This window comes from Juglans microcarpa x Juglans regia, chromosome 1S (assembly GCF_004785595.1).
Source record: "Juglans microcarpa x Juglans regia isolate MS1-56 chromosome 1S, Jm3101_v1.0, whole genome shotgun sequence".
NCBI classification, from domain to species: Eukaryota; Viridiplantae; Streptophyta; class Magnoliopsida; order Fagales; family Juglandaceae; genus Juglans; species Juglans microcarpa x Juglans regia.
The window spans coordinates 10,351,448-10,363,945 of NC_054595.1; the positions used below are offsets into that span (position 1 = coordinate 10,351,448).

The 12,498-nt window shown below is 39.6% G+C and overlaps 1 pseudogene; it reads left to right on the forward strand.

Moving 5' to 3' along the window:
- The first annotated feature begins 3,651 nt into the window (after positions 1-3,651).
- On the forward strand, positions 3,652-9,843 carry LOC121247512 (annotated as a pseudogene).
- Positions 9,844-12,498: the final 2,655 nt, after the last annotated feature.

Sequence of the window (12,498 nt, forward strand, 5' to 3'; positions counted from 1 at the left end):
TATTTAACTTTCAACTTTGATCTCAACTCATCTCATCTCAACTCACTATTCAAACGACACTTTTTTTTATAAGTAAAAGTATTATATATATATATATATATTTCAATAGGAGTAACTAAGTACACTACATGTATACAAGAAAATCCTTAATCCATACTAGAGAGCTCCTACTGCCCCAAAAAGCCCACAAAAAACTACTCAAAATACATTAAGCCCGAGTTAGAATAAGACACACCTCACCAATCCCAACCCAATGTTTCCCGTAGCCCAACCTCCACCCGAAACACCCTTTATGAGAAAGATGCTCTATGGAATAAAACACCCTCAAAGCAACTTGAGCTACCGCCTTTAGCATCATAGTTGATTGCACAAGAAAGATACTTCAGCTTCCTGCTTTTCTTAAAACTTGATTTGGTATCACGCGAGTGGCTCGCCTCCAATCGCAGTGAGTAGTGCTTTAAATTGGTCTACACATCCTCCATGTGAGATTCTCACAATATGTTGAATCTCATTAACCTTTTGCAAAACCCAATCCAAAGATGATCCATCTATATTGTTTAATGGAGGAAGAGATACCAAGGGGACAACATCTTCCCCCTACATAGTTCCCGATGTAGTTCCAAATGGCACTAACGATAAACCCTTATTCAAATCTTGTGCCTCCTCAACAACTCCATTGGAGATTTTGGGTTGGTAGCAAGTCCCTTCACCTATGGCGACCTTGTAAGTGCAACTTCGATGAACCCTATTTTAGACCTCGGTGTTACACCATGATCACGTGACGGAACTGTGGACTGCCTAACAACCAGAGCCAAGGGTCCCATCGTTGTTATCTGTGTCTTCCCACAGTGCTTCAAGCCTTCCACAAACTCTGCCAAGTCCTCATTCGATGAATCTGCTCACTCCGCTACTACTATGGACTTCTTAGATACCAAACCTATCGCCTTCTCCGCCATAATGACTGGGGACAGGTTAGGTAGTGCTAGTGACTGAATCTGTGGCCCCCCAAGGTCAGAAGCCTCCCCCGAGTGTTCTGTAAAAGCTTGCATGCATTTCTACGCAGGAGTTGTTGTCACCGACGAAGGAATGCCGATGTAGGGGTTGCTGGGATCGACGATGGAGGTTATCGACGCCGAGATAAGGGTCTCCTCTGGCTGGTGTAACGGAAGTGGATCCATGGGCCCAGGACTTCTGTTGAACTATGAAATTGGCCCAGAAGTGGAGCTCTTCTCAAACACGGGCCCATGGAGCTTCGGCCTCCATTTTGGGTTTGGGAGGCGAAAAGGGCTTATGTGGCCCAGCCCAAGTTTGGCCTTACCTTTGTCTGGTCTCAAACTATTAGACCCAACAGACTTCCTTTTTCCTATTTTTAGGGGCCGCATACTTTGGCCCAAGCCTAGCCCCAAACCTTTGATTATCTTAAAACATTTTCAAATCCTCATTCATGCCCATTACCTCCTTTTTCAAACTATGCAGATACCTCTGCAACTTTCTTTCTCCTGGACAGCCATGGAACAGAGTCCAACTATCCATTTTAGGTAATTCGTGTCTTGTCCCTTCCCTCTTCAAACCAAATCCCACCAAAAGTTCCCCTGTCATGCCTCCTTTTTTGTGTTTTTGTTCAAACGCTAAAGGATGACTCGAAACTGCATGCGCTGTCTCCCTTTTCCCTGCACCACCCACCACCACCTCTGCGTATGACTTAGACTGCCTCACAATCTCCTTCCCTTTCTCTACCCTCTTTGTCCATTTGTGGTGCGAGGACTAGAGCCTTCTTAGCCAAACTCTGTTTTAACTCCATTGAAAAGCTCTTCCAACCCTTTCCTTCCACTCCTTCTGAGATGGCTAAGAGACTATGACCCCCTACCACCACCATAGTCAGTTACTTCCAAAAAGTGCCCATAAGCGTTAGACCTCCTATGAGCAAACAGAGCTTTGATTCCATCCCTATATGTCTTGAAGAAGTCTTTCCTTCCCTCTGATAAAACACATTCTTCCACTGTACTGGCCAGCCAACAAGCACTGGCATGACTGAGCACCATCTCCTTGGTTACCTTCTTGCCCATTTCTGTGATTCGGTACCTAAGTCTTACGTTCAAATAAGAGCAAGTTCCTAGCACCCAATCCACTCTCAAAGATCTTAGTACCGCCTACTTTGGCCCAACTTCCTCGGTGATTTGTGCCTCTTAACATAACCCACCCCAAAGGAAGTCTTGCTACAGCTTCTCTACAATCAGCCATACTAGGAGGAAACGGAAATAGAGACATGAAATATGTAGGTTGGTTAGAAAGAGTTCTCTTGATTAGAGTAATCTTACCATCTTTGGACAAATAACCCCTGTTTAATCTTCCCTTCCAGCCAACCAACCAACCACTGCTTAATTTTCTCGATAACCCATCCCAAATTGTCTTGGCCTTGAAAGTGGCCCCCAATGGAAGTCCTAGGTTCATAGGCAAGGATGACACCTTGCACCCTAGAATGCCAGCTAGACTATCTACATTGGTGACTTTAACACACTTCCACCAACTTAGTTTTGTAGCCTTGTTGTATATCATTATCATCTAGTGTGGCACAACATGTCTATTTCTTGGCATTCATTTATACTTTGGTTAGCCATTCAGAGAAAATTGTTACCAAATTGACATTTAATCTAGAAATTTCTTCGAAGCATAACAATAAAGCGCGTAAGCGACAAAGGTTGTAATGACCAAAGGAAGGCCTAAGCTATATATGGGCCTATACTCCAGACAGACTCAATCTTACAATTGAGCCCCTTGGATTTAATATAAAAAGCTTGAACTTCTCCCCCCAAACAATGTGGGATTCCATTCATTACCTTCTCATACACAATCTAGAGTATTACAATCTCCTTCCATTAAATCCCCAGTGTCCTCGTTAGGCCATTCCATGATATAGGTTTACGGCTCAAGTCCTGTAATTATGGTTTCTTTGGCTCTGATACCATTTGTAAATGACCTAAGGAAGGTCCAAGCTACATATGAGCCTATATGCGAAAAGAATTAGTCAATTTTACGATTGGAGCCCCTTTGTTCCTCCCAAGCAATGTAGGATCCCATTTACAACCTGCCTATATACAATCCAGGGAATTACAAAGTACACATGGTGGTTTTACTAATTTGTTTGAGAAGAAGATAGATCTGTTACTATTCAATGGCCTTTCATTCAAATTTGGCTTCTGGGTTTTAATTTATGAATGTGTAATCGTTTATGTTACATTCTTTATTTTCGTACTATGATATCTTGAAATTTTGTTAAGACTTATGTTCTTGTTTGATTGGGAAATTTTGATTGTGATTGGAAAATAGTGCACTTTGGCCTCTTTACTTTAAAGGGGGCAAGAACAACTTGACGCCTTGCTCTTTGAGACCTAAACTTTAAGCCTCCACTTGCTGCCTACGCTAGCTAGTTTCCTACCTCCCTATCGGTCTACCGGTCTCGCCAGCCTCATAAATTTATACTTTGTTGTATAGAGTCGAACTTTTACTCCTGATGCTTGGTTCCCACAATTTTTAATTTTTTCTTTCTAACACCTCTTAGTCTTCAAATTTCCTTATTTGTAGTAGTAGGACTTTGAATATCACTTCAACATACTTGTAGTCATTTGTTGTGTGGCTTCTTTTGGATTCTCTTAAAAGAGCTTGATGGGTTCCAGATTCCCATCTCATCAGCTCAGCAGTGGCCTCTACGTCTCTGGCCGACCTGAGCAGCCAAGAGAAAGGACTCCAACAATGACTTCAACTGCCATGCCCTATACTGGTGGCAATGTCAAGAAGTCTGGAGAACTGGGTAAAATGTTTGATATCCCCATGGATGGCTCTATGTCTAGGAAATCCGGGTAGTTGAATAATGCTGCTTCAAGGACGGGATCTTTTGGAGGTGCCAATGCATTCAGGACCATCATGGCTAATGCAGTAGCTTGGGCTAGGTACACCTTAGGTCCAGTATCTTCAGGTTTGTCCAGTTCAGCTTCGTTGAAACAATCAAATTTTGGGCCACTTAATAAGCATGGTAATCGTATAAAGAAGACATCTGGTGCCCAATCTAGGAGTGACATGCCAAAACTGGCCCTATCCCACCAGTTCTTCCTGCAACAGGTCTTATTACATCTGGGCCCATTTCTTCTGGCCCTTTAGAGTCTATGGGATCAGTCAAAATACTCGGTTCCTCTGTTGCTCACAACCCAGCCATGACTACCATTGGCCAAGATGATGAATATTCCTTTAGAAGAAACTTCCCAAAGCCAATATTGTGGTCTGTGATTCTGATATTTGTGATGGGTTTCCTTGCTGGTGGTTTTATTCTTGGAGCGGTACACAATTCAATTCTGCTCATTGTTGTAACAATTCTTTTCATCACAGTTTTTGCATTATCCGTTGAACTGAGAACTGCAAAAGGTGGGCAATACGTGAAGGTTTCTGGGGTACAAAAACTCAAGAACCTGATCTCATTTTTATATCTTTATTTGCTATCCTTGCTCTTCCCCTTGTTTGGGATATATATGCTTATATGAATGATAAAGGGAATTACTAGAAAGGTCAGAGTACTTGACTTGTACATGTGAAAGTTCATGCTAGAAAATAAGGCTTAACATTTTAGGCATGATTAGAGTTCTTAGACATGGGAGCACAAAATTCTTACACAAAATCTAGCAATTTTATGTTGACATACGTGGTGGCAAGTTTTCTTATAAATAGAATCAATTGAAGAATTTATAAGTTAATCCTGCATTTACAAAGATCCAAAAAAAAAAAAAAAAATAGAACTTAAAAAAATCTATTGTTGCAATGGTAAAATCAATCTTTTTAACATCAAATGTGTAACACCCTACTCCTTCCTTCTTATGTACGCTCTCTCTTTCTGACGTAAGTAAATTCCGAGTACAGAAATTATGCTACAGTCCGCCCCTTCTCTCTAGCGACTATGAGCTTCATTATGCGTGCCGAACCCAGATGACGTGTTTTCAAAGATACTATGTGATTTCTAAAGTATGCCCAGTGTTTTAAATGCACTGGAAATATTTATATGAGGTATTTTCAGTATTACTAAGCTAAACTTGATTTTTAATAAGACAATTATAATATTTTTGAAGAGCTACAAAAATATTATAATTGTCAGAAATCATTTTAATATTATTATTAAATGATTTCAGTTATTTAAAATATTATGAGATTTAAATTATGTTGAAAGCTTTAATTAATTAAATGGTTTATTCTTTTAAAGATATTAAATAAGACTTCATCATTTTATTAATGATGAAGGAATATTATTTTATAAACTAAAGTTTAGTTTAAATAATATTCTACCTTAATTTCTCTCAGGGCTTTTAATTAAGTTAATATTTACGCATTTTCAAATCAGTGTTTGAATTATTTACCATTAGATCGTTTTGAAGATCCCAAGATAAAGGGATTAGGATTAAAACCCATACCCTCTCTCTTTCTCCCTCACTTTTCCCTCCCCTCTCTCTCTCTCCTCCCTCTCCCCCAGCGTGTGCCGTAAGTCTCCCCCCTTTTACCCGATTCTTCCACAGTCCAGCTCGGCGACGCCTGGTCTCACCGCCACCACCACCGACGTCCTCTCCTGCCAGCGAGCTCTCACCGGCAAACCTATCTCCCACCTCGCAGCTATTCTCCCCCACGCACGCACGCAGCCTCTCAAACACGGTTTCACCGTGCGCAACCCTTTCCATTGCCTTACGCGGCCATCCACGACCACTGAACACCACCACGAGCTCCCCCTTCCTTTCCCCTTCCTCCTCCCCTTGACCCGAGGCCCATAGCCTCCCTCACACGCACGGGCACTCTCCCTCACACACACGGGTTTATCACCCTTGCACAGCTACCCAGGCCGCTACACCACCACCGGAGCTTCCTCTGGCCATCGTTTGCCTACCCCAACCACCTATAGCCCCGATCTACCCCTCAAGCATGCCCCCTCTCTTTCACACTCTCACGGACTCTCCCTCCACCCATTGGCTTTGATCCGCCGCCATAGGCCTCCACCTCGCCACCATAGCTCTACTAGCAACCCCCTAAGCCCCTCCATGGCCAGCCACGACCAACCAAGCCTTCCCCTTCCATTTCCATGCCTTGAGGCACATGGGTTTCCCTTGGAAACCCACGGCTCCGCCGTGCTTCGCCACCCCAGCCACCATGAGACCACCCTCTGCCTCCCTTGACCTTTCCTTACCTAACCCTAAACCCAAACCACCACTTTATGTGGTGGATAGCCATCATACATGGTGGATAGCCATCGTACGCAGTTTAGCTACCACGTACGACCCTTCCGACGTCATCAACGGTGACGGTCAGCGAACAACGCATGGGTTAACCCCAACGATGGTATAACCCTCTCTTCCTTGTTATTTATGTTATCTGTTAGTTGGTTGGTTGGTTGGTTAGGTTGTGGACTGTACTGTTAGTATTGTGGAGTTCGTTGTATTGTGATGTGTTGTGTAATGAAGTGTTGGGCATTCTGTGTGGTGAAGTGTCGAGCGTAAAGTGAATCATGGGTTCACTTTAGTGGATGAGCACTCGAGGCAAAACCTTGAGTTTCGAAGATGTAGTGACCGTAAGTAGATCCTGAAGGTTTTAGTATAGTAAATGGCACGTAAGAACACAGGATAGAAGAAGAGTGTTCCAAGTGATATGTAGCTCTATTTGTAGTTTAAGTTGCTTATGTACTATATAGAGAATGACGTTAAGGTTATATGTATGCATGTAGGTTGCCATCTGACACGCACATGAATGACCTGCATGATATGAAAGTAGCATGAAGTTCAGGTAAGTATTGCATTCATACTCTTCTAGAGTTTTCTAAAATACAAGAAAATGAAAACGAAACGCTTTTCCTTTACGATGCCTTACAAAACGATGTTTTTGCGAAAGCATGTTAAGTGTTCAAAGGCATAAGTATGTAAAGGCCCCTCCTTGGTAGTCCCTTTTTACGCACCCAAAAGTATTAATTGTGCCCATGTGAATGGATGACTATACGTTGTATCTATTTTATGTATTTTCTATGAAAAGAAATGTCAATACTTGTGCCTGATGCTTTAATTGATACTTTAAACGACGCGAAGAAAGTATGTTGTTTTAAAAGGTCCCTACCAACTGATGCTTTTATGGATGCCATGAATTGATGTTTTACGGATGCCATGAAATATGATGTTTAAGCCCATGCTCTTAAATGATATTTTTCCATGAATGAACTGCTAAATGAAAAGTATTGAAAAGGAAATGACTAAACTGAAAGAAAGGAATGAACGTTTAATGTATGAAAATACGAAACGACCATATGAATGAATGGAAAGGGTACCAACGACTGGGTAGATTGCAATGCCGAGTGAGTAGTACTAGCAGTGCACCCAGTGCTACCCCCCATGAAAGGGATTCCCAACCCGTGGCCACAGGTGGAGTCTGGGTCCAAAGGAAGACCGCTAACCTCAACACACGGGGCATAATAGTGTGTATCGGCATATGAAAGTGATAAAAAAGAATGTATAAATGTATGAATGCATGGCTTTCTTTAAGAAATGAAGGCATTGATGGGAGAAACGTTTTACGAAGATAAAGCCTCTTTTAAAAGAAAAACTCCGTCCAGTGATGTTTTCAAATGAACGCATGTACGTATAGTAGGTATGTTATGATGAATTCATAAATGAAAACCTATGTTATTATATTTTAACTGTGTGAAGTAATGCTTATGAGTCATCAACTCATTTTAGTTTTTATGTATGCCCCTCCCCCCACCCCCCACCCCATAGGGATTGAATGAGTAGTACGCGTCAGGACGGACACAGCCTATGGGGAAGAGCATGGAAGTCTAGGCATGAGTGTTTAAATTTATAAAAGGTATTTTTATTGTTAAAATTAATGTTTTCCGCTGTAAACCTCTTTTATTCTCAAAACACATTTATTTTATAACGTAAAGTCTTGCACCCTGGGTATGGAAATAAAAAGTTTTAAAACGAATGGTAATTCCCGTCGTCTTTTCTAGAATCATTTTATAAAAAGTCTCATCACAAGGACGGGCGTTACAAAATGTGAAGAGAGAGAGAGAGAGAGAGAGATTTTGAACACTAGTTATCTACTGGCATTAATGATAGCAGAAATATGATTTTTGTGAATGGATATCACAAGGTGCATAACTTTACGGCTTGTTATGTTTTCCCCATGAGGAAGTTCAAGAAAGTTTGTGTTGTCTTGTTCGTCCTTGAAGGTGGTTACTTGCGGTAATGTGCCCCTTGAGTCATCATTTCAGAAAGTTCCTAGATGTGTACATACATCAACCAGTTTATACGAGTATCGAGGATGGGACTCTAAGCTAGCCAAGTCTACACACTGTCGTTTTACATGGGGGCTAAGATCATCTGAGGTGAGTAATTGAAGTATTTACCTTCATAGGTGCCATCAGGAGTTCATAAAGAGTTGAGTCTTTTCATCACCTTTCCATGGGATTTCTAGAGACATTTTCTATATTTTTAGGTGGATATATAAATGATTTTTATTTGAATATGGTGACATGGTTCATAACCCTAAAGGTTTACTGATCTTTCTGGTTGGACGATTGGTCACCTTTTTCGACCCATAAATCTTATATTTTCATTGTTTGCAAATTTGTAGTGGAAACAAATGAGAAATGCTTGGTTTACTAAGAGATTTTACAAAAGCAAACTTACAACAAACCAACACGTTTTGACGTGATACATTAGATTGTAAATCACTTTTTTCTGTAAGATAGATCCAACATATCACATCAAATCACATAATTGTGTATGTTTGTTTTTGTAAGCTATTTGTGTAGATCTAGCACTTCTCGAAACAAATATGATGCTTAGACATAAACTGGGGATTAGGATTGTAATCAAGTTGAGTTCAAGCAAGTTGTGGTTGCCTGATATTGTGCTCAAGACTTGATCAAAACTCGAGTGTTCTATCAAATTGTCTTGACTCAACTCGTTTTCCACATTTTTTTTTTCCTTCTAAGTTCTGTTTCCATCTCATTATTGATTCATGTAGATTGGACTTGTCAGTTTTAATGGAAACATTGTGTTCATTAGGAATGTGCAGTGGCATTTGCAACATATGTTAGTTTTTTATATTGATTTTTATGTTTTTTTTATTTGATAAAGGCATGTGGTCGACTTCTACATCTCTGATTTCCAGTCTGGATTAAGAGCATTGGTCAAGACTGGCTATGGTGCTAGGTTGACTCTGTATGTTGATAACTCTGTCGTTATTGATGTTAACCCAGAAAACAAAGACTTTTCTCCAGAGTTTGTCCGATGGCTTAGAGAGAGGAACCTTTCCAGTGATGATCGTGTAATGCAGTTGAAAGAAGGGTAGGTTAACGACTATTAAATTTAGTACCCCTTGGTTCATTCATTTGTTTGAAAATATCCACCAAAGGTTCAATTTCATGTGTCTTTTTTCTTCCCGTCTCATTGGTGGGAGGGGGGCCCCTTGGTTGGCATGAAGTGTAGTCCAATGCATAAATGCATAAATTCAACTCTTGGCTCTCATAACTGATAACCAAATGGCCTTTTTTTTTAATAATCAGGATTGAGAGAAGCGTGTAACAGTAGCCTAGTGTGATTAAATCTTATGAAACTGTAATTGATGTTTTGTAGGTACTTCGAAGAAGGTAGCACAGTTAGTGTGATGGGAGTTGTTCAGCGAAATGACAAGGTGCTTATGATTGTCCCTCCACCTGAGCCATTAACAACTGGATGCCAATGGGCCCAGTGTATCTTTCTAGCTAGCCTAGAGGGTATTGTTTTGAGATTTGAAGACACATCAAAAATTGATGTCATACCCGTTTAGAGCATTGCTCTTTTGTGAAATATCGTGCTGGAGGTGGTAGTGGGGTTTGCAGTCAAAGGGTGGTGGTAAGTCGTTGGAACAAGATGGCATGTTCTCGTTCTCTTATTTGTTTTCTCTTTCAGCCTTTAGCTTGCTATATTGCTTCTAGGAATGTTTCATCCCATCATTTTCAGGTTTCAAAGCTTTTGTAATGGAAAACAACTATTTTTTATTAGTGGGACTCACTTTTTTACAAAGAACTTATATAGAGCTCATCTATTTGACAATTGTATATAGCATTACTCATATCAATAACGAGTAGGGAAATGATAGTAGGAAAATACAATAGTGAGATTTCAAGAAATCTCAGTAAGTAAACAAATAATATGTAACAGATATCGTAAGCATATGAAAGCAAAATTAACAGTGAATGCATGGACATGAGACTTTACTTATGCATTGACCTTCCAAAAATACATCGTATAAAACATGACTTTCATAACCTTTTCTTTCATAAACATTCTTTCTTCATTTCATAATTGTTCATTAAACATACTTATGATCTCATAACATAGCTTTGAGCTCGATACCTTTTTTGTCTTAAAACATATAATTGGATACCTCATGGCACCCCTATGCATCGTGTGTTCCTCGCTAGTTACCACATTAACCATTGGTCACTTTGACCAAGGTGACTACATCTTATCTTTCATATTATGACAGTTCACTTTTTGCCTTCACCGTAGGTGTACCCACTAGCTTTAGGTGCGATCCTGCTCCGGTGTCATTTTCTTTTAGGAACCATTCAAGATCCGTAGACAATATTTCGCCGACCCAGTGGTTATCCCTACATTTTAAACACTTTTGAGAGGACAGAGTAGTTCCACTAGGACATTCCCTCATCCCAGCCTTTGGGGTCTTGATAAAGACTTTTTAACAAAAAGACTCTTTTCCTTTTTCAAAAGATTTTCGCAATCCCAATGCATGTGACATGACAATGAAACTTAGAACCTTCATGAGACACATGCAAATGTCGAATGCTTCATCATGATCCTATAACATTCAATCATGATCCTATAACATTCAAACATGCAATCCCAATACATTTCGGGTTACGGCTTGGAAATATTAGAACATTCGAACATGTTCTTTTATAACAATTCTAGGGCATTCAACATCAACCAAAAAGAAACATTCAATACTTTCCATGTAAAGGCTGAAACATACAAACCCTAGCATATTCCAAGAATCATTCTTTGCTCATTAAACTTAAAACTCCAACAATCATACTTCATCCACAGTATTGGCCGGAACCTCTTATTTTTTAAAATATGCATTTCAACCAATTTTCATGAACTTAGAATCATCTAATGTATTGAGCAAAACCTTTAATAATGAATACTCATGGGTGGCCGAAACATTCTAGTGGTCATAGACAACATTTTCATGAACTTAGTCCAATACAAGAATTCGGTCAAGAAACAAACATTCACATGCAAAACAAAGATAGTGCAATCCGAACCCTAATATGGTTTCTTATTCCATTTTTATAACATGCAGACCTTCCATAGACCCTTCTATTCATACATTAGATAATCATGTTAAGAAGAGATTATATCACATGGAAGAAACATCAATATCACAAATAATCACAAAAACTAAGGCCACGTTTGTTTTCAGAAAACATCTCATCTCATCTCATCTCACCTAATCATTACAACTTTCCCAACTTCTAATACAAAATAAAATAAACAATTCAACTTTTTCAAATCCCAAAACAAAAATAATATTAAAAGATATATTCTAACAATATTTTATTTAACTTTTTAACCTTAATCTCAACTCATCTCATCTCATCTCCGAAAATAAACGAGCCCTAAATCAACCAACAAGTTCTCATGACATATACATAAAATATCCAAGTACAAGTTAGAAGTGTACTAACAAAAATCTGAAATATATATATAGCAAGCGAGCTGATAATTACATATCATACTTGTTAGGTTCATCATTCAAGAAAACTCTAACCTGTGTGTTTAAGTGTTGTGCTCTAGACATCTTTTTCCAAGAAAAAGACTCCAAACATTCGGACCCTTCTTCCTTAAATCCGAAACTTAACTTCAACAAAAACCCTAACTCATAAAAACACTAGAGTCGTGGCCTTTAACCTAAAAAACACCATGCTTGTTACTTCTATCTTCCTTGAAGAAAAATCATAATCTAACCATGTGCATAAAAACGTATATTCATATGGAAAAACCCTTCAAAACATGAGCTAACTCTTTCTAGCTCAAATGTGTGTGTGTTTAAGCATGAGTTCTATATGAACTTGCTAGAAATTGAAACTCCACTCCCTTGAACTCATGCGTGTGTGTGTATTGGAAGGGTGAGGTTGGCTTCATACCTTCTATCATTCTCCTCTTGGAAGTATCTTCTCACTTTGCTTATCATTGAAAGAATGTTTGGGTGAGAAGAAAGTATTGTGGAGAGTGTTTCGATGGTGAGAAAGTGATAGAAAGTTAGAGAGAAAGTGATGGTTGAATACTTCAAAAGCAATTCACAAGGTGAGTAAAAGTCCTAGGGTTTGCGGCTCCTCTCCCTTTTATAGACACAAAAAGCTTCTTGCATGAGCCAAACTCATTAATGGATGCCAAGTGGCATGTCACCCTATGACCT